Source organism: Lepidochelys kempii, chromosome 7 (assembly GCF_965140265.1).
Source record: "Lepidochelys kempii isolate rLepKem1 chromosome 7, rLepKem1.hap2, whole genome shotgun sequence".
Classification (NCBI taxonomy): domain Eukaryota; kingdom Metazoa; phylum Chordata; order Testudines; family Cheloniidae; genus Lepidochelys; species Lepidochelys kempii.
The window spans coordinates 67,670,822-67,693,091 of record NC_133262.1 but is presented as its reverse complement, the minus strand read 5'-3'; the positions used below and the strand labels follow the sequence as shown (position 1 = coordinate 67,693,091).

General features: G+C 44.3%; 1 protein-coding gene and 1 long non-coding RNA gene across 3 annotated transcripts in view; one reads left to right on the top strand and one right to left on the bottom strand.

The window, feature by feature from the left end:
- ANXA11 (annexin A11) overlaps positions 1–10,957 on the bottom strand; it is a 57,811-nt gene extending 46,854 nt beyond the window's left edge. The window contains exon 1 of one of the 2 annotated variants that reach the window (XM_073353239.1): positions 10,631–10,957. The gene's annotated coding sequence lies outside the window, so the exon portion shown is untranslated. Of the gene's footprint in view, positions 1–10,149; positions 10,232–10,630 lie in introns of those variants that run through there. The other variant, XM_073353240.1, reaches the window with a different exon arrangement.
- The window catches only part of LOC140914712 (uncharacterized), a 29,143-nt gene continuing 17,257 nt past the window's right edge, over positions 10,385–22,270 (top strand). Inside the window, exons 1-2 of the long non-coding RNA XR_012159964.1 lie at positions 10,385–10,742; positions 11,418–11,502. This is a non-coding gene — a long non-coding RNA (uncharacterized lncRNA). The remainder of the gene's footprint in view (positions 10,743–11,417; positions 11,503–22,270) is intronic.

The following is a 22,270-nucleotide window of genomic DNA, read 5'->3' as shown; positions in this document are numbered from 1 at the left end:
TCCCGATGTGTCGAAAGAATAGTAAATATGGCAGGCGACCAGCTTGGCTTAATGGTGAAATCCTAGCGGATCTTAAACATAAAAAAGAAGCTTACAAGAAGTGGAAGCTTGGACATATGACCAGGGAAGAGTATAAAAATATTGCTCGGGCATGTAGGAATGAAATCAGGAGGGCCAAATCGCACCTGGAGCTGCAGCTAGCGAGAGATGTTAAGAGTAACAAGAAAGGTTTCTTCAGGTATGTTGGCAACAAGAAGAAAGCCAAGGAAAGTGTGGGCCCCTTAATGAATGAGGGAGGCAACCTAGTGACAGAGGATGTGGAAAAAGCTAATGTACTCAATGCTTTTTTTGCCTCTGTCTTCACTAACAAGGTCAGCTCCCAGACTGCTGTGCTGGGCATCACAACATGGGGAATAGATGGCCAGCCCTCTGTGGAGAAAGAGGTGGTTAGGGACTATTTAGAAAAGCTGGATGTGCACAAGTCCATGGGGCCAGACGAGTTGCATCCGAGAGTGCTAAAGGAACTGGCAGCTGTGATTGCAGAGCCATTGGCCATTATCTTTGAAAACGCGTGGCGAACGGGGGAAGTCCTGGATGACTGGAAAAAGGCTAATGTAGTGCCAATCTTTAAAAAAGGGAAGAAGGAGGATCCTGGGAACTACAGGCCAGTCAGCCTCACTTCAGTCCCCGGAAAAATCATGGAGCAGGTCCTCAAAGAATCAATCCTGAAGCACTTACATGAGAGGAAAGTGATCAGGAACAGTCAGCATGGATTCACCAAAGGAAGGTCATGCCTGACTAATCTAATCGCCATCTATGATGAGATTACTGGTTCTGTGGATGAAGGGAAAGCAGTGGATGTATTGTTTCTTGACTTTAGCAAAGCTTTTGACACGGTCTCCCACAGTATTCTTGTCAGCAAGTTAAAGAAGTACGGGCTGGATGAATGCACTATAAGGTGGGTAGAAAGTTGGCTAGATTGTCGGGCTCAACGGATAGTGATCAATGGCTCCATGTCTAGTTGGCAGCCAGTGTCAAGTGGAGTGTCCCAGGGGTTGGTCCTGGGGCCGGTTTTGTTCAATATCTTCATAAATGATTTGGAGGATGGTGTGGATTGCGCTTTCAGCAAATTTGCGGATGATTCTAAACTGGGAGAAGTGGTAGATACGCTGGAGGGCAGGGATAGGATACAGAGGGACCTAGACAAATTGGAGGATTGGGCCAAAAGAAATCTGATGAGGTTCAATAAGGATAAGTGCAGGGTCCTGCACGTAGGACGGAAGAACCCAATGCACAGCTACAGACTAGGGACTGAATGGCTAGGCAGCAGTTCTGCGGAAAAGGACCTAGGGGTGACAGTGGACGAGAAGCTGGATATGAGTCAGCAGTGTGCCCTTGTTGCCAAGAAGGCCAATGGCATTTTGGGATGTATAAGTAGGGGCATAGCGAGCAGATCGAGGGACGTGATTGTCCCCCTCTATTCGACATTGGTGAGGCCTCATCTGGAGTACTGTATCCAGTTTTGGGCCCCACAATACAAAAAGGATGTGGATAAATTGGAGAGAGTCCAGCGAAGGGCAACAAAAATGATTAGGGGTCTGGAACACATGACTTATGAGGAGAGGCTGAGGGAACTGGGATTGTTTAGTCTGCAGAAGAGAAGAATGAGGGGGGATTTGATAGCTGCTTTCAACTACCTGAGAGGTGGTTCCAGAGAGGATGGTTCTAGACTATTCTCAGTGGTAGAAGAGGACAGGACAAGGAGTAATGGTCTCAAGTTGCAGTGGGGGAGGTTTAGGTTGGATATTAGGAAAAACTTTTTCACTAGAAGGGTGGTGAAACACTGGAATGCGTTGCCTAGGGAGGTGGTGGAATCTCCTTCTTAGAAGTTTTTAAGGTCAGGCTTGACAAAGCCCTGGCTGGGATGATTTAATTGGGGATTGGTCCTGCTTTTGAGCAGGGGGTTGGACTAGATGACATCCTGAGGTCCCTTCCAACCATGATATTCTAAGACTAAATCTGAACGTATTGGAATTTTTTAGGAATCAAAAAAAGTCTGTTTGGGGTCTGTTCCACAGTGGGAGATTCAAACCTGGGTCTACCAGACCCCAAGCAAGAACTCCCAACCACTGGGCTAACACCAACACGCCACTACCTCTGTTGTATTAAAAAAAAAAAAAAAAATCAGTGCACTTTCAGCTCCACTGGGACTGCATTTTTCAGTCTAAAACTATTTGTCTAAACATTTTTGTCCAGCTCTAGATAGACACTGGTGTAGACAGGGCTCTAGGATTTCTACCACCATGAAACCTTCATGATGACCTTCTGGGGTCCCTTCCAACCCTGATATTCTATGATTCTATGAAACAAAAGCCTGTTCAGACCAAGCTGTCATGACATAATACCTGAGCCCCAGCTACACCAATTGTTTAGCACTAGTGCAGCTGCCACACAGCTGGCTTCTGCAGTAACATGGATTCAAATTCTCTTAGGGTAGATGCACCAGAGACCAGCTTCACAGCTTGCAGCAGATATCTACTGCTTGGATACCCAAATCACATGTGATTCCTCCCTTTTAAAAGGCAGATAAATTGTTGACAGAACTAGCTCTGTATCAATGGTCAGAGGAAGCTTTATAAAAATCAAAGGGCAGAATCCAGAATTAAGGACTGGAAGCAATACATTGTAAATATTTACTGCTGACCTTTTCACTACTTATATACCTGGAGCACGACAGGATATTTCACCCTGGCAGCTGCCAGAAGGGAAATACAATATTTGCATAATATCAGAAGCTGAAAAATACCATAAGGTCTCTGTTGTTCAGGTCAACAGCCAACCATTTAGCTGAGACGCTGGGGCCAACAGCGGTGTTTTACCATAATTAAAAAGGACTACCTCCATCAACGCTATTCATTATAAAAGGTGTGTGAAGGCAATCACCTAAGCATCAGTACACTACTTATTAGTTCTACCTGTGCATTCTATCCCTATATAATTTCTGTACATTGTAGAAAATCTAGCAGGCTCGGTTTTGAGAACCCTGGTGTTTTAGTATCAAACTTCAGATATTTGCCAGTACATTTGAATCATCATTGTTATTCTGATGACACGGAGTTCCAATATTCTCTTTCACAGGTTCTCTCTGTGCTATTGTGTCTCCCGCAAGTCCAGAGCCAGATGTTAAATCGTTTGCTTCAGCTGAGCAGTGACAAAGCTGAGTTTATTGCAGGTGACCTCCTTGCATATTTGTGGTGACACTGCCTCTAGGTAGGCCCCATGAATAAGGCTACATTTTAGCCACGGGTATTTTTATTAAAAGTCATGGAAAAATTCATGAGCCCATGACCTATCCAAGACTTACTAAAAATACCCGACTAAAACTGTGGGGGGTGGGGGAAAAGGAAGAGGGGGCGAGTCATGGCTCGGGGGGGGTGCTGCAGGTCCTGGGGAGGGGGGCACAGGTGCAGGGTGGGGAGTCGCTGCCCGGGATAGGAGCAGGGGAGAGCGAAGGTGCTTGGGATGGGATGGGCATGGGCGGGGGGGCTGAACCTTGCTCCTTACCCAGCTCCCTAGCTCCACGTGCTGCCTCCGCTCCGCTCCAAGCCCTGGTTCCCCTGGTTCTTCAGCTCCCATCGGCTGGGAGCTGCGGGCAGTGGGAACTGCGGGGGCAGGGCTTGGCTGCCGGCAGAAGCAGCACGCAGAACTAGGGGAGCTGAGGGAGGGGAGCCTCCCGCCCCCGGTAAGCAGCAACCCCAACCCCAAGGCCTGAGCCCCCCCACATCCAAACTCCTGCTGCTGGGGCGCAGGAGGCCCCCCGAGACTGCCCCAGCAGCAGCCAGTGCAACTGACCCCGGTACTGCCAGGGCTGCTCAGGTGGCTCCTGGGCCAGCCGCATGGGGCTGCTGCAGAAGTCACGGAATCTGTGACTTCTGCGACAAACACGGAGCCTGATCCATGAACTACTAAGTGACTCCTTTGCCTCCAGATTTGCCACAGGGTTCTGCTCCACCGCCTAAATTTAAATTTTTTAAAAACTACATTTCTAGTGCTTATGGTTGTGCTGAAAAACCTTCCCAGTATATTCTGTCTGCAAACTGCTTAGACCAATAACTGAAAGAGGGGCAAACTACTACCCTCACTTGTTACAGGGACATTAACTCTGAAATATAAACGACAAGCGACAAAACGTTTAAACTGCTCTTTTCTTACCTTAACATCTAACTTTTATGCTTATTTTACAAGCCCAAGTTGCCTTTCGAGGTGTCCAAAGCCTAAGGTGTCCCCTAACCAGTGGTCAAGACTTCATATTTTCCCCATATAGCTATACAACACAGTTAAGCCCCCACAACGCATAGCGTTACATTGGGTGTATAAAGTGACTCAGTGAGAAATGAAGGTCTAGGAATAGTGTAAAATTGATGTGATTTGATATGAAAAATAAATAACAGAAGGGAAAGAGCACTGGTTGTATTACTCACTTTCAGATTTAATTCAGGATAAGTCTACAGCTATGAATTTACCTGGCACGGACACAGGATTTCCTATATGCAGCACCAAGGAGTCATACTAAAAAGAGTACATGGGGCCTTGCCTTTAGAGTCAGCAGCCCTGTTAATATCACAGCTACTGTCGCATCTGGCCAACATCTTTGGTCATATCTGTATTCTGACCAGAACTTTTCTCTTGCCATTTCTGGATCATAATTACTTTTCATCCCATGCTGCCTATTTCCCATGCTACCAGATGGTAAATGGTCCTTTAGAGACTGCATTTACAGTAACTTGCTGATTTATGAACTAGTACATAAAATATTCTGTAGGCTTGAGCTCAGGCAAAGAATCGCTGCGTGGATTCTTATGCTAACTCTGCTTTTCCCCAACTATTTTTCTAACACAGTCATTACACTGGCTTCCCCTTAAATATTACATACAGAGCTGCTTTGACAACTTAAAATGATTTTTTTGAAACCACATCTCTGGATAGGGTTTAGATAGTTTTGACACCATGATGCTGGCAGACCAGGTAGCTCATACCAAGGTCCCCATCTCTCAAATGAACACTGAAATACATAGCTGGAATCCATCTGACTCACCTGTGTGTTAGTATTATTAAAATAGGTATTAGAATTCTAAGCAAATGTTTAGTGTTCAAATGTTATGAAATGCTTGTAAATTGCTGTATGCATTCATGTCATAATATCTGTATCCCATGTTATAAGTAGGGCTGTCGCTTAATCGCAGTTAACTCCTGCAATTAACTAAAAAATAATCGTGATTAACAATGTGATTAAAACTGTGATTAAATAATAATAGAATACCAATTGAAATTAAATATTCTTGGATGTTTTTCTACATTTTCAAATATATTGATTTCAATTACAACACAGAATACAGAAAGTGTACAGTGCTCACTTTATATTTATTACAAATATTTGCACTGTAAAAATGATAAAAGAAATAGTATATTTCAATTCACCTCATACAAGTACTGTAGTGCAATCTCTTTATGGTGAAAGTGCAACTTAAAAAAATGGTTTTTTTGTTACATAACTGCACTCAAAAAAAACCAAAACAACAATGTAAAAACTTTAGAGCCTACGAATCCAATCAGTTCTACTTCTTGTTCAACCAACTGCTAAGACAAAAAAGTTTATTTTTATTTATGGGAGATAATGCTGCCCACTTCTTATTTACAATGTCACCTGAAAGTGAGAACAGGCGTTTGCATGGCACTTTTGTAGCATTTCAAGGTATTTATGTGCCACATATGTTAAACATTTGTATGCCCCTTCAGGCTTCAACCACCATTTCAGAGGACACACTTCCATACTTATGCCGCTCATTTAAAAAAAAATATATCTATGTATTAAATTTGTGACAACTCCTTGGGGAAGAATTGTATGTCTGCTGCTCTGTTTTACCCACATTCTGCCAAATATTTCATGTTATAGCAGTCTCGGATGATGATGACCTAGCACATGCTGTTCGTTTTAAGAACACTGTCACTGCAGATTTGACAAAACGCAAAGATTGCTACAGCACTCAACACAAGGTTTAAGAATCTAAAGTGCCTTCCAAAATCTGAGAGGGACAAGTTGTGGAGCATGCTTTCAGAAGTCTTAAAAGAGCAACACTCTGATGCTGAAACTACAGAACCCGAACTACCCAAAAATAAATAAATAAATAATCAGCATGGACGCATGTCCTCTGGCACGGGGGTTGAAGCATGTAAATATCCTGCAATGCTGGCTACAACAGTACCATGCGAACGCCTGTTCTCACTTTCAGGTGACGTTGTAAATAAGTGGGCAGCAGTATCTCCCTTAAATGTAAACAAACATGTTTGTTTTAGCAACTAGCTGAACAAGAAGGAGAACTGAGTGGACTCGTAGGCTCTAATATTTTGCTTTTTTTTAAAAAAAAAAACAGTAATTTTTTGTACATAATTCTACATTTGTAAGTTCAACTTTCATGATAAAGAGATTGCACTACAGTACTTGTATGAGGTGAACTGAAAAATACTATTTATTTTGTTTTTTACAGTGCAAATATTTGTAATCAAAAATAGATGTACAATGAGCACTATACACTTTTTATTCTGTGTTGTAACTGAAATCAATATATTTGAAAATGTAGACATCCAAAAATAAATAAATGTTGTTCTATTATTTAAGTAACAGTGCAATTAATCACACGATTAATCGTGATTAATTTTTTTAATCGCTCGTCAGTCCTAGTTATAAGGCAATACTGAAGCATTTGTAACTAAGTCACCAGACAAAAGAGAAGCATTGAATGTGACATATTAGTTTCCAGCAGGAGACATTATCTCCTGCCCAAGAAAAGAAGGCCACCACCACCACCACCACCAGAGAACCATTGGGGAACATCAGAGGACAAAAGACTTTGTTGACTGCTCCTCCTTCCCCCCTCCCCACCAGGAGAGGTGCAAGTGAATTCCTCCCAACAGCTGAATTTGCAGATGGTGGGAAGGAATCAAAAGCCCTATCAAGGATGAACTGTATCTTTTATGCTGCTTGAACTCTGAAGGGCAAAGATTATTAAGCATAAACAAAAGAATACCTGTGCTTACTCTAGGTTAGTGCTAAAGAACACAGAAAGTTTGCTTATTATAGAAGTCTCTATTACTTTTGGAAACTTAAGATCAGAACCCATGTGTTTTTATCTATGTTTACCTGCTTCAACCTTGTAAATAACACTTATTTCCTTTTCCTAGTTAGTAAGTCTTTACACAGTTTATTACAAGCTTGGCTACAAGCATTGTTTTTGGTGATAGATCTAAGGTGCAACTGACCTGGGGTAAGGGACTGGTCCTAATCTGAATATTATTGTGATTTTTGGTGTAAGGGACCATCTATCACAAAATAGATCAGAGTACCCCAGGGGACTGTCTATGACTCCATGTTAAGGCTGGTATAGTGCTGGAGGAATTTACACTTGATAATTGGCTAGTGAAATCTAAGTACAGAACTCAGAACCAATTTGAGGTTTGTGCCCTGGTTCTTAACAGTCTGCCCTGAGGTTGGTACCTATGCTCTTAAGCCACTGCAGGCATGACAGGCTCTCATGATGCAGGACTTCTGGTGACTACGAGGTATAGGATTAGCAGGTGGGATTTCCAAAAGAACCTCAATGAGTCTGGGAACTCGGCCTTGCTCAATAAGGAGCTAGATATGAGGCCAAGTTTTCTGCTAGCATAACTCCACTGTAAACAGAGAAAACAACCTTATAGGTATTTTAAGGCTTGGTTTAAGGACATTTATTTCTGATGGCTTACCCAATGGCAGTTGTATTTATATATTTTATGGGTTGAGGGAAAGAGCCGCCATGCACACTCTCATGTCTGTTTTTCCCAATGCAGTTTCCCCTCACTTCCTGAAGCATCACTTGCAATTCCCCCTTGAGACACTAGATCCACCCCGTATATGCTCCACCTCATGGCAGGGATTCCCATTCATTCGACAGTTTGTTTCTCTGGCTATGTTTACATTTGAGCTGCAATATGTGTCTCAGCTCACACAGAGGTACCCACGTTAGTGCCTAAAGTTAGCTGCGTGTCCACAGTAGCATGGGTGAGAGCTTAGACTTGCCACCCCAGGACATGGCCAGGTGGTCGGGAAGGTTTGTACTCCAGGCCAAGTGGCCGCCTGTGCCACCAATGGACACACCACTATGTTTAGCGCTACACAAACTGCTAATCGCACCTCCCAGCATGAATAAGAACATAGAACACAAGAATGGCCATACTGGGTCAGACCAATGATCCATCTAGCCCAATATCCTGTCTTCTGACAGTGGGAAATGCCAGGTGCTTCAGAGGAAATGAACAGAACAGGTAATCATGAAGTGATCCATCCCCTGTTACACGCTCTCAGCTTCTGGCAAACAACGGCTAGGGACACCATCCCTGCCCATCTTGGCTAATAGCCATTGATGGATTTATCCTCCATGAATATCTAGTTCTTTTCTGAACCCTGTTATGGTCTTGATCTTCACAACATCCTCTGGCAAGGTATTCCACAGGTTGACTGTACATTGTGTGAAAAAAATACTTCCTTTTGTTTGTTTTAAACCTGCAGCCTATTAATTTCATTTGGTGGCCTCCAGTTCTTGTGTTATGAGAAGGAGTAACTAACACTTCCTTATTCATTTTCTCCACACCAGTCATGATTTTATCAGATCATATATCCCCCCTTAGTCGCCTTCCCCCCCGGATGAAAAGTCCCAGTCATATTAATTTCTCCTCATATGGCAGGCACTAAACCCATACCCCTAATAATTTCTGTTGCCCTTTCTGAACCTTTTCCAATTCCAATATATCTTTTTTGAGATGGGGTAACCACATCTCCACACAGTATTCAAGATGAGGAAGTACCATGGATTTACATAGAGGCAATATGATATTTTCTGTCTTATCTATCCAATTCCAAACATTCTGTTCACTTGACTGCCGCTGCACATGGAGTGGATGTTTTCAGAGAACTATCCACAACGACTCCAGGATCTCCTCCTTGAGCGGTAACAGCTAATTTAAACCCCATCATTTTATATGTACAGTTGGGATTATGTTTTCCAACGTGCATTACTTTGTATTTATCAACATTGAATTTCATCCGCCATTTTGTTGCCCAGTCACCCAGTTTTGAGAGATCCTTTTGTAGAGCTTCAGAGTCTGCCTGGGACTTAACTATCTTGAGTAGTTTTGTATCATCCGCAAATTTTGCCACCTCGCTGCTCATCCCCTTTTCCAGATCATTTATGAATATATTGACTCAGTCTGGGCCCAGTACAGACTCCTGGGGAACACTACTATTTACCTCTCTCCATTCTGAAAGCTGACCATTTATCCCTACCCTTTGTTTCCTATCTTTTAACCAGTTACCAATCCATGAGAGGACCTTCCCTCTTATCCCATGACTGCTTACTTTGCTCAATAGCCTTTTGTGAGGGACCTTGTCAAAAGCTTTATAAAAATTGAAATATACTGTATTCACTGGATCCCCCTTGTCCACGTGCTTGCTGACCCCCTCAAATTCTAGTATATTGGTGAGGCATGATTTCCCTTTATAAAAACTTTCTATCTTCCTCTCTAGGATTTAACTTCCACTTTTTAAAGGATGTCTTTTTGCCTCTCACTGCTTCTTTCACTTTGTTGTTTAGCCAAAGTGGTACTTGTTTGGGTCTATTGCTAGGTTTTTTAATTTGGGGTATACTTTTAAATTGAGCCTCTATTATGGTGTCTTTTAAAAATTTCCATGCAGCTAGCAGGGATTTTAATTTTGGTGTTGTACCTTTTAATTTCTGTTTAACTAACCGCCTCATTTGTGTGTAGTTCCCCTTTCTGAAATTAAATGCAACACACCTAAGAAGAGCGAGTGATGTGACAACATTCTGGATGGGAATTCAGGTGAAGAGGAAACACTTTCAGCTGACTAAAAGGCACATTTATAACTTATGTAACATTTAACAATATATTTCAAGAAGGTTATTTGTATTAGCCACTTTCCTGAAGCTTACCAGGAAGCAATCACATGGCATCTACCCAAAAGAAGTGTAGGAAAATGTGTGCATAGGGAGGCATGTAAATATGGAATTTTATACTTCTCCCCTCCCCCCATATACATACCGCTCCTGTCCTTTTAGTAGTAGTCACTGAGCAGTGCAATTGACACGCATTGCCATTGCAGCCCTGCCTGTGGCCCCCATTGTGCTAGGTGCTGCACGGCACAGAAAGACATTCCCTGCCCCGACAGTCCCTGCGCCCCCCCCCCCGAGTTTGCGGTCCAATCGCAGCAGCCCCCCCGTCAAGCTACACCAGAAACCCTGGGTACGCTCCAGCCAAGGGGCCGGAGTCTGACTGGTTCTGCCCGGCTGCAGCTCCCCGGGCTTTCAGCGGGTGGGAGTTTCCCTCGCTTCTGGCTGCCGGGAGACCGGCCTGGGGCCGGGGCGCCAGGGTGGGTCGGGGCTGGGCGCGCCGCAGAAGAAGGGGGCGAGGAGCTTGGGGGGCTCCCGCCCAGCCCCGTCCAAGTGCCACGGTCGCTCCTGCGCCGCTCCCCGCTGTCCCCCCCTCGCCTGACCCAGCCACTCCTGCACCCCCGGGCTCCTACCTGCGGGACGCGGGGCTCCCCGGAAGCTGAGGCGGCCGCGCGTCCTGTGGGCCGAGGCGCTCTCGGGGCGGAGCCGCAGCTGCTTACAAGATCTCTTCCTCCTTCCCCCGCTGTGAGTAGAGCAGGGCCGCGGGCGGGGAGGAGAGAGACTTTCACTCGCCCGCAGCCCCACGCCCCCGCCCCCGCGGTGGAAAACGTGACAGCGCGCCCCTGGTCCCAGCGGGCCGCGCCGCTCGGAAAACGCAGGTGCGGCTCGCTCCGCGCTCCGGCGAGCTTCGCTGTGCCCCGGGCGAGCTCCAGCTCCAGCCCCAGCCCCAGCCCCAGCCCCTCCCGCTGCCATCCAGCCAGGGGGCTGCCCAGGCAGCGGCGCGTGGGGTTCCCCGGGCTGGGCGGGTCAGTGTTACAAAGGGTTAGCACGGATGTCTGGGTGGGGCTTGAAAAAAATCACCCCACATGGACTACATAACTACCCTGTGACCTGCATGTGGAGTCAGGGGGTCTCCCACGTACTGGGCTTCCTTTCCACTGTCACTAAACCGAAAAGGAAACTGACGGAATATTTCATGCCATTTTTTTCTTGCAACATCCTTTTGACTAACTCTCAGCTGATTGAACCCTCCCCAACCTCGGTGAAGTCACCCTGAGGTTGCACAGACTGTAGGTCAAAACAGCATTTGGGTCAGGCTTTTTAATAGCCCTTTAGACGTGGAGGAGCCAGCCCCTCCGTCACTAAGTCACCACTCCACTGCTGTCCTTTCGCACCCACATTAATAATTATTCTTTATAGTGCCCCAGTACCTAGGGACCCCAGCCTGGATCAGGACTAAGCTTCTGTACAAGCACAGAACAAAGACTGGCCCTGCTCCAAAGAGGTTGGTACATAGAAGCAATGGTGTGGTAGTCTCAGGCTATACATTTTGTTTAGAAAATATTGCACTGAGGACATGGTTATTTTGAAAATACCTCTTACATTTACACCCTCCCTTTCATCCAGCAAGTAGCTACTTTCCACACAACCGCCCTGATTATCCCTTCTGCTTCCATTCAGATTATAAATGTCAATGATGGGGGGAGGGGAGGGAGAGGGACGGGCATCAAAAGATGCTGGAACAAGGATTTTAAGGCTAGGTGTGTAATCGCGATGATCAGATCTGATCACCTGCCTAGCACGCCTCAGAGAACTTCACCGGTAAATTCTGCAGCAAACCCCTCAAACCTGTTTGAACTACAGCATATATTGCATCTCATTATGCCTTTTTTCTTCTAGATTAAGTACACTAGTACATATGTAAGCAAAACTTTTGTCCCTTGGGGGTGTGAAAAAAGACACACCCCTGAGCGCCATAAGTGTGCTTACCCCGGCAAAAGTGTGCACAGCGCTATGTCAGTGGGAGACACTCTCCTACCAACATAGCTACAGCCGCTGGTTGAGCTGGTGTTATTATGTCAGCTGGAGAGCTCTATCCCGTTGGCATAATGTGGCTACAGGAGTGCTCTTGCAGCAGCAGATCTGTATCGGTATAGCTTGTAAATGTAGACATGACCTTAAGAGCTGTCTATTATCAGAAATCTTTATCCCATGTAGGTAGTTGTAGAGCATAATGCAGTCACTTCTTCACCTTCTCTTGGATAAACTAAATAGATTGAGTTAGGGGACTGGATGATATGCATCCAAAGAGTTCTGAAGGAATTTAAGAATGAAGTAGCTGAACCACTATCAAAAATCTGCAATATCTCCTTAACATCAGCTAATGTATTAGAGAGTAGGGAATGTTGTGCTTACGTTCATAAGTGGTGCTGAGGATGATCCTGGGTGCTACAAGCCCATCAACCTTACTTCACTACGAGGAAAACTGCTTGCCATGATCATTTAAAATAGAATTATTAGACACCTGGGTGAAAATGATATGATAAAGGCAAGGCAACACAGCTTCTGTTGAAGAAAATCATGACTTTCCCTTCAATCTACTAGAATTCTTTGAGAGCATCAACAAATCAGTGAATGAAGGTAAACTGGTTGACAATTTTTTTGAGCTTGCAAGAAGCATTTGACAAAGTCCCTTACAAGAGGCTACTACTGAAACAAAATAGTAATGGAGTAAGAATTAAAGTAATGGATTAGAAACAAGCCAAGAGAGAAAACAGAGTACACATAAATGTTCAATTTTTCACAGGCCAAAGTGGGTAGTCTAAAGTTCTATACAGGGATTGCTTATGGTGAAGATTTATAAACCATCTGGAAGAAGGAAAGAACTGCAGTGCATCCAACTTTGCAGATGAGACAACATTATTTAGGTTAATCAAAAATAGTGAAGACTAAAGGAACTTCAGAGGGCAGTTGTGCGTGTGAGAGTGCAACATTTGGTCCCTCTTGCTCACTATTGCGGCACACTCAGCATGATGGGTCTGGGTTTCAAGCTGTTTCTGAGGAGGTAGGAGTAGGTCAGGTTCTGTCCCCTCAGGCAGAACAGAATGTATACTTCTGGGGGAATTCTGCACCACTGCGCAACGCAGAATTTTGCAGAAATTAACGTGCATGCAGAATTTCCTTTCCCTCACAGAAATGGACCTCAGTGCTGCTAGCTGCCACTAAGAGCCACTGGACCCAACAGAGCCCAACTCACACATAGACGACACTGCTAGGGGAGAGAGACAGAGCTAGAGGGTTCCTGGCAACTGCAGTTCCCAGCATGCCCTGAGGGAAGAAGAGCGTGGTGCGCAGGAAACTGCATGTAAGCCTGGTACCAAGCATCAGGCTGTTTCTCACTCTGGATCTGTGGGTGGGAAGGGTGCAGGTGTCTGGGCTGCGGGGGGCACAGCTGGGCTCTGGAAGGAGGAGGGGGTATGGGTATCTAGGCAATGGCTATGACTGGGCTCAGGGTGGGAGATGAGGTGCAGATATCTGGGTCGGGGCAGCCCCTCGGCTGGGCTCTGGGTGTACTGGCGGGGGGGGGGGGGAGGTTTATGGGTGTCTGTCCCCTGGCTGGACTCAGGTGGGGAAAGGGGCAGAGAAACAGTAACTGGATTGTCATTGGGGTTTCTTTAACTCCTGCAGGAATTTTTGTGTGTGTCTATATTTTTACAGACACCCTTGCTGACAGATATTTTGAAATAAATTACCAAAATAATTGAAACTGGTGTGATTATGTAGTTTTATTTTGACAAATAAAATGGCAGAATTTTGCAGAATTTTAAAATAGTGTACAGAATTTTTTATTTTTTAGCACAGATTTTTCAATTTTTTTTCTCGCAGAATGCCCCCAGAGTAAAGAATGCTGCATCTCTAAATTCAGAGCAATTAATGTCACAGTCTGGCATCACTATCAATATGCTCAAATAAACTTGTTAGTCTCTAAGGTGCCACAAGTCCTCCTTTTCTTTTTGCGGATACAGACTAACACGGCTGCTACTCTGAAACCTATCAATAGAGCAACACTGTCACAATCACAGTCCTGAGGTAATTTAAGTGTACTGATAAGGAACAGAATCATTGTTCCAGCATTATGAACCAAATCCTGTTCCCATACTGTCTGACCATTCACTTCAGTGGAATCAGGCGTTGGTGCCAGTGACATATTTCTACCAGTCCATAGCACTCTCCTCCTACTTTTCTCTCCATTTAGTACTTTTGAGTTGGTCTGTTTAGAAAAGGGACAAAGTGTAGTCTGCAAAGGGATAATGTTAGCTCAACCATGAGTATATAAGAATATTTAATTACATAAAGAATGGAAACATTTTCCAAAAGGAAAGTGTGCAAATCACTATGTTATGGAGCCAGAATTGACTTTTACATCAAGGTATGTGCCTGCTTACTTCAGAGTTTGTTTAACTGAAAAGCAAGGTATTTACCAAGACTCCTGCCAAAGCCCCCCTTCCTTTTGTTCATTCTTGGCCACATTCACTTTACAACTCTCAAGGTAAAACGAAGTTAAGATCTGCAACTGGAACCTCTTTTACATTTGTGTAACACCCTTCATCCCAAAAGGATCAGAATCACATCACCACTCAACCTCAGCTCCCTCTAGGGTAAAATGTGGCTGACAGCAGTACCACATAGTCGTTTAGATAAGGAAGGGACAAATGCTAGAATATAGGGAGTAGAGCTGGCTGGCTGTATACATATATAATGTCAATTATGAATTAAAAAAAAAAACAAACACACCCAACATTGGAATTAAAAAGCAAAGTTTTTAAGCTGGTTTTTCAACCAGCTCCAAAAAGGAGCCTTCTGCTGAAATGGAACCAGCTCTGCAGTAGATACAGAAGCAATTCTGTATCAGCAACATTTGTAACAGTTTGGGAGGGGAAAACTCAAAGGTACTTACTTTCTCCAGCTGGAAACTACAGGAGTTCAGGGATTCAGACTATAGTTCGCAAACTGGAACAAAAACCCTGAACCTGCATTCTCCTACACCTTGTATAGTCATTTACCCCTGTGCAACAAGAGTACAAAGTGGGTGTAATATGCTACCATTCTGTTTTATTAGCAATTTACACCCATTGGTATAAACAGCACAAGGTGTAAGGCAGGTCCAGGACTTATTACAAGGTGTTTTGCTTTGATAAGGGCTATAAGATCTTTAATGACCAGAAGTAATCAGGATCTTCATTTTTCAATGTCATCTGGACTATTGTCCCCTAACATTACGCCAGGGTACTGGGTCAATACGGATTCAAAGGGAAGAATCAGAAACACCATTTCCTGCAGCACCTGCATTTTCCTGGAAGCTCTCCCAGCCTTCATCTGCAGCCTTATTCCTTCCCCTCACCAGACCATGCGTATGCATGCTGGGACTGGGCAATGGAAACTGCTAGGTAACAGTAATAGCACCATATCACATACACCTGTGATTTCACAGCTGCTGTCTTCCTTTCTTTTTCCATGGAAGCATATGCTGCTTCACTTGCCTGCATTTTGCAGCACTTTCACCTGTCCTGCTGCACATTCAGGTGCTGAAAAGCTCAAAGATAAGACGCCCAACAGTTTACTCATTAAAAAGAAACCAAAACCCACCACAAAATAGAATTAAAAGGCTTGGGAATTCTGGGCCATTGTCAATAAATCCAGGAGTTACACAAAGTCTATGTCTGAGACAGGAAGGCTGTATCTAGGGGTTAGGCCACCAGCCTAAGATATGGGAGATCTAGATTCAAGTCCCTGCTCTGCCAAAGACTTCCTGTGTGACCTTGTGCAGTTCATTTTGCCTCTCTGTGCCATAGTTTTATCAATACCAATAATAGTACTTCCCCCATCTTACAGGGCTGTTGGGAGGATAAATACCTGGCAGACTGTGCAGTGCTCAGATACTATGGTAACGGGCAAGGTACACACCTAATAGTTTTAGATAGCAGTATACGAAACTTTCTTATAGAACAGGAGCCATGAAAGCTTCCTAAAAGTGGGGGGTCACTGGCGTCCGAACTGTGGACGTGCCCCTATGCTGTCCCTTCCCCCAACCCTGCTCTGACCAACTGCTCGCCCTTAAGGCCAGTAAAAAAAAGTGATGGAGCCATGGCCCTCTGGTCCCCCAGTTCCGGCGCCCTGTTACAGAATTCTTGCTGCAAAGCCTTATTCTGCACATACATTAGCTTTCTCTCCGAACAGGCAATAAATCATGAGACTTTGGCCTCCATGGCTGTCATTCTGGCACCTTTCACCATCACTAAATTTCACTCAAATATTAGGAGAGGAGTTAGTTAGACATTTCCATCTAGGCAGCATATATATGCAACAAAAAAAAATCTATCTTTATGTGAGAAGCAGATTAAGGATTTTAAATAAGCTAATTTATTAAGATTTAACAGATGGAAGTGCTGCCTGTTTCCATTTAATTAATATGAACATCTCCATTCAAAAGCATATTTCATTCAAATCCAAGTGTTACAATGGGGTTGCATAGTGTTTTACTACTTTACCGGACATGATTCCAGCTTTTGCTGCTGACTTCACATTCGGCATTTGGAACTATCCCTAGAAGGGACTGGCTCACCCTCTCCTGTTTTGATTGCTCTACAATTTCCCTTAGCAACTGCTGCCAGCTGAACTTTTCCTGTTATTGCTCCTTATGCAACTCACTTGGCTCTTCTGCCTAAGGCCATAGGCTCTGCATAATCACATTCAGTCCTGAAATCTAATCTAGTTACATTTGTAAACCTATTATCTGAACCTCTACCTTATCCCAATCCCTTCCTTGCACCCCACATATCTCATGCTGGGAGACTAGGAAGGGATTTGGATAATGCAGCAGTTAGGATATTAGAACAGAGACCCCCAGCCAGGATTGTGAAGAGGTTGAGCTCCCCGCCATAGGGGTGGCCCCCTGCTGCCGAATAGTTCCCGAGGCAGTGCAGGAAACCCTCTGCAGCCCCATGTCCCTGCCTGGCGCAAGGTGCAGGGAAGGCTGTGGTCCTGGGGGGGAGCAGAGCAGAGTCCTGGCCAGGGGTCTCTTCCCTGCTCTGCCCCGCTCCTTATGCCTGCAGAGATTGGGTATAACTAACTGAGTGAGGGGGGCTGAGCAGAGACCTCCCACCAAACTGCGAGGGGAAGAAGGGCAAGCCCCTGGCTGGGGGGTGGAGGAGGCCACGTTGCTGTTCAATCATAGAATCATAGAATATCAGGGCTGGAAGGGACCTCAGGAGGTCATCTAGTCCAACCCCCTGCTCAAAGCAGGACCAATCCCCAGTTTTTGGCCCAGATCTCTAAATGGCCCCCTCAAGGATTGAACTCACAACCCTGGGTTTAGCAGGCCAATGCTCAAACCACTGAGCAATGGTTCCTGCCGTCTTGATTATCTGGAGTCCCAATTATTCAATAAAATCCATGTCCCCCAACCTAGTTGGATAATTAAGAGTATACTGTGCCTTTAATTTTCAAATTGCACTGTGCAATTTCTGGGGGGGAAATGAGCAGGTGAGTATAGTAGAAGGACCAGGCTGGTACTGGCCTGAATGCCCAGCCATTTCTACAGATTTTATATTGGCAATTCATGCAATTTTATCAGGAGTCTCGTGATAGTTGGTGTTTTTCTTAAAGCCCCAACTCCTGGAGTCTCCTGATAGAAGCTGAAAATTTCAGCTTCCATTTTAAAACAGACATTTCTAATTCCAGAGGCAACCTTGCCTAAAGATTAAATAAACAGAAGATAAACATAAAGAATCCCAAATTTATTATTTTTAAAAATCTCATGCACTTGTGGGGGCCTCACTTGAGTGCTTGGGGTTGAAGGTACTGGATGCAGAAATAGTCATTAGTTATTAGAGAACCTTAAACTGATCCCATTTATCTGAATGGGGTGTTAACCCTGAAGGCTAATGGTAGTCGTCAATATTGTTAACTATTTTATTGCCATCATTTTAACCAAAATGCTACCCCAGGTTTGTGAGTGGGGCTTGGGTTTAATGGGTGGAGTTTAACAAGAAGATTAAACTCTTTTCCCCATCTGTCTCTTAGATATGGATAGTGAACTGACCTCCAAGCACCTCTTGCTATCCTATCAGACAATAAGGATTTTAAGAATCGGGTCAAGAGTTGAGCACAGGATTTCCTTTTCTTCAGCGAACCCTCTGTTCACTGGGCTGTGCTCCCCGGGCTGTGCATGTAATGTGGGAGTCTGCTTGTGCTTTGCTGAACTGTAGCGTTGTGTTTCAACAGCCTTGCAAGTTCAGGAACAGGATATTTCACCAGCAGCAGATTGCTGGAAAGGAATGTGCTGAGCAAAAGGGAAGACACTTTCCCCCAGCACCTTCCCTATGTCAGGATGAGTCTCTGCTGAAGCGGAAATAGGGTGTGCTGCTCTAGGCTGATAGCAGGTAGCTCTGGCAATGGTATTAGATTTCCTCCTGTCACATAAAAATTTCTCCACAACCTATAGTGCATGCTGTTTACTACTGGCATGGGAAATGCCATGCATATTAAAAAAACAAAACTGGACTAAAGGATAAAATATAATTCAAACCAGTTGTTGTGCAACTTGTGATGCCCTCAGTTTACCCCATGTTACACTCCTGGAATCTGATCCCGGAAGCTTTTGAGGGCTTCACTGACCTCAATAGGAGCTGAGGGTATTCAACACCTTGCAGAACCGTGCCCTTAAATTACAGCATATTTCTATGGGCACAATACTAGAAACAATTTAGAGTATGTTTTATTTCCACAGAAGTAGCACACTGTTCCCATAACTCGGCCCTGACTCCCCTCAAGAGTCCTTGCCACATTCAAAGGAAAATGGTGGCATTTTCCATGCAGTTCCCCAAAAGCCTCTTCACCCACCTACTCTACTCCAAGACTCACGCTAAGCAAGGAAACCATTGCCTTTCATATTGTCACATTGTGCCCAGCTAGCTGCACTAGCATTAATCTAATGAATCAGTTATGCATCTGTAGCCGAGATGCTGCCGCTTAACAGTGAGTTGTCTTACTAGAGCAAATCTTACTTGAGAATCACAAGGTGCTTTAGAGCCATTACTTCATGTCTGAGGCACAGAGCTGAAGAGACTTAAGAAAGGCTATTGAGCCTAGTTAAGCTAAGTCAATTTTAAAACTGGTGGGAGGCAAAGTGTAGGCCTGGGTTTAGATGGTTTAATGCAGCATGGCTCATCTTTACTAAACCAATTTTAAATATATATATATATATATATATATACACTGGGTCTTGAAGCCAGTTCAGGAAAAACAAATCAGGCTTCCTTAAACCAGGTCTTCACTGCAGCTCTAAATGATTTAAACCAGTTTAGAACCAGGTAGAAAGTTTCCTCACTGAGGGCTTGGCTACACTTGCGAGTTAGAGCGCATTAAAGCATCCCCTGGCACCCTAGCTCACTACCCGTCCACACTGGCAAGGCACGTAGAGCGCTCTGACTCCATGGCTAGAGCACTCCTGGCACTCCACCTCGGCGAGAAGATTAATGCTTGTTGTGCTTTGGCTGAAACCGGGCGTCAGTGTGAACGAGGTGTTGCTTTATTGAGCTCTGATCAGCCTCCAGAAATGTCCCATAATCCCCTTAAGTCAAGTGGCCACTCTTCTCATTGTTTTGGAATCGCTGCAGGAATGCGGATATGCCCTTTGAAAGCTCCGTTTCCGGTAGCCGGCTGCTTATCTGCTCCGAGACAAACCAACCATTACCGTGGAATGCTGTGTGTGAGAGAGAGAGACAGGAGGATGGGGGGAGTCTGCTGCTGTCTGATCTTACAAAACAGCATGCTGACATGCTCTCAGCCCCCCCAAAAACCCACGCTCTCTCCCTCCACATGCACACAACACACTCCCTGTCACACTCCACCTCACAATGCACTGCTCTCTGTGGCCATTGCAAGAGCTGCTAATGTGGCCATGCCAGTGCGCTTGTAGCTGTCAGTGTGGACAGAATGCAGCACTTTCCCTACTGCGCTCCACGAAAACTCAAAGCGCTCTACATCTGCAAGTGTAGCCATGCCCTGAGTCAGTAGTGGATCACCCTGAGTTTCTCCACTCAACTCTACCTACTAGATAACAATCTGTCCTTCTATCCTGGCACAGGACAATCACTGAATGACAACCATCACCAGGGGGAAAAGATACAATGGAAATACCTAAAGGCTGGTCTACAAACAGAAGTTATGGTACATAATTTCTAATTAAAGCAGTACAACTTTTATACAAGTATGAAAGTGCTTATACCAGTATAGATTATTCCCACAGGGGAAGGGGAATAAGTTATACCAGTACAAGGCACTTTTAGACTGATATAACTGCATCTACACTAGTTGTTTTACTGGTATAACTATTTTGGTAAAAAGATAAATCGCACCCCTAACCAATATAATCTTACTGGTAAAACTTTTAAGTGCAGACATAAAGCTTTAAAGTGAAAATAGCTAGATTCAATGATTGTATCATGTGTCCATAGGGCCGTACAGTTGTCACTTTATGTACTTACTGTACTTCAGTACTTATAAGGCACTTTAGAGCAAAAGGAACAGACTCTTAGTTTGCATGACTATAAGGACCTGTCTTTGTCAGACTTTTGTTTATCTCTTGTTAAAAAACATAGATCCAACGCGTGGGGAGTATCCACATTAACCTGTACAAATATGTTAAGTAAGTACTTCATGTTGGCAATCAATTGAGGCTAGTGCACCCATACTCTAAGATACGTGTTAACAGGCTGAGTGATGGTCTAGCGACAGCTGGTACACATATCAACCAGGCTCTGTTCTAGATCTGGTAATGCACAGCATAAATAGCTCCTGGGGCAGGTTGGTAGAAAGTTAGGTCATATTACAACACAACCTTGATCAGTCGAGTTAACTAACAAGCATAACTTCATAATCAGAATAAACCTGGCAGCTTGTTGTGTTTAAATTTAGGATTCCAACAGGGTTTATACATTAATTTCACCTCATCTTCTAATGGGAGTCTAAATTGTGTTTGGACAGGAGATGATTTTCCGAGTAAGGAAACTGTGGTTGACCATTCAAAGCATAATATGTTGTTGAGAGCTTGTATGCTCCATCTACAGGTCAGAAGCTGGATTGTATCTCGGAAGATCTTTGTGCTAGCAATAGTGAAGCAGATAAAAGCATTGGGGTCAGTCAGCAGAGGAAGCAGTTCCCATTAGTTTGTGCTCAGATAACAGAAGATGTAATAGGTGTCAGAAAACCAAGACTGGCGAAAGAGGGGAAAAAAAATCTTTCATCCTTTTGATGTTGGTCTTGGTTGCTGCTTCTTAGTAGCGGAGGAGTGAAGCAACCTGTTTTTAAAGGTACAGTTAAGGTCAGAAAGGTGACTGTAAAAATAGCACCTTCTTACTGAGCAGATTTTCTCCCTGGGTGTATTCTGAATCAATCATACATGCTTATTGTCCTGAGAAAAATAAGTTTCAGTACTTTTTAACTGGTGTTAGCACATCAGACCCCAGACAGCTGTGGGAGAGGGAGCTGGTTGTAGCACCACCTGTAGAAATGGTAACTACGGTCTGATCACAGAAGTTGTGCTCCCGGCAATGTTGTGTGAACTAGAAAGAGCCCAGGTTGACTTTCAAGTACCAGGCTGGGGGTTGTAGAGCTGGCCAAAAAAAGTCACTATCACTTGTAAGCTGAGCTAACTCATCATGGAATTACTGAGACACAACAAACATGGCACCCCTCACTGTCTTTTTTCTTTAAAACAGAGAATAACTTTAAAAACCTCATCAGAAGAATTCTGTTGGGTGATCCAGTTACAACAGTTGCCCCTGAAATGCTGAAAACTCTGTTGGGGCATAGATGGAAAGCCAGTCACACCTTAACAAGGTGTCTTTGGTATTAGTGATAAAAGTGAGTTTGCTGGAAGCTGGAAACCAAGGTGGTAGCATGCAACATGGTACAAAGTGAAGTGCTGAGCCACAACCTATAATTCTACCTATCCAAGTTTTAATGACCAGTGAATGACTGTTCTTTAACACTGTGTCCTCTTTACCCACTGATGCAGGAGATTTTAGAGAGGCAGAAATATACTTTAGTGCATCCAACAAAGGAATTTCTTTCAATCTTGTTCTAGTACAAAAGGAGTCACTTTCATCCTTTTGTTTCTTGTCCAAGAAGTGTTTGCTGCTAAATTAGGTAAAAGAGGACAAAGTAGATGATGTATTATCCTCTCCCTGAATTTGTTGATCTATCTATAT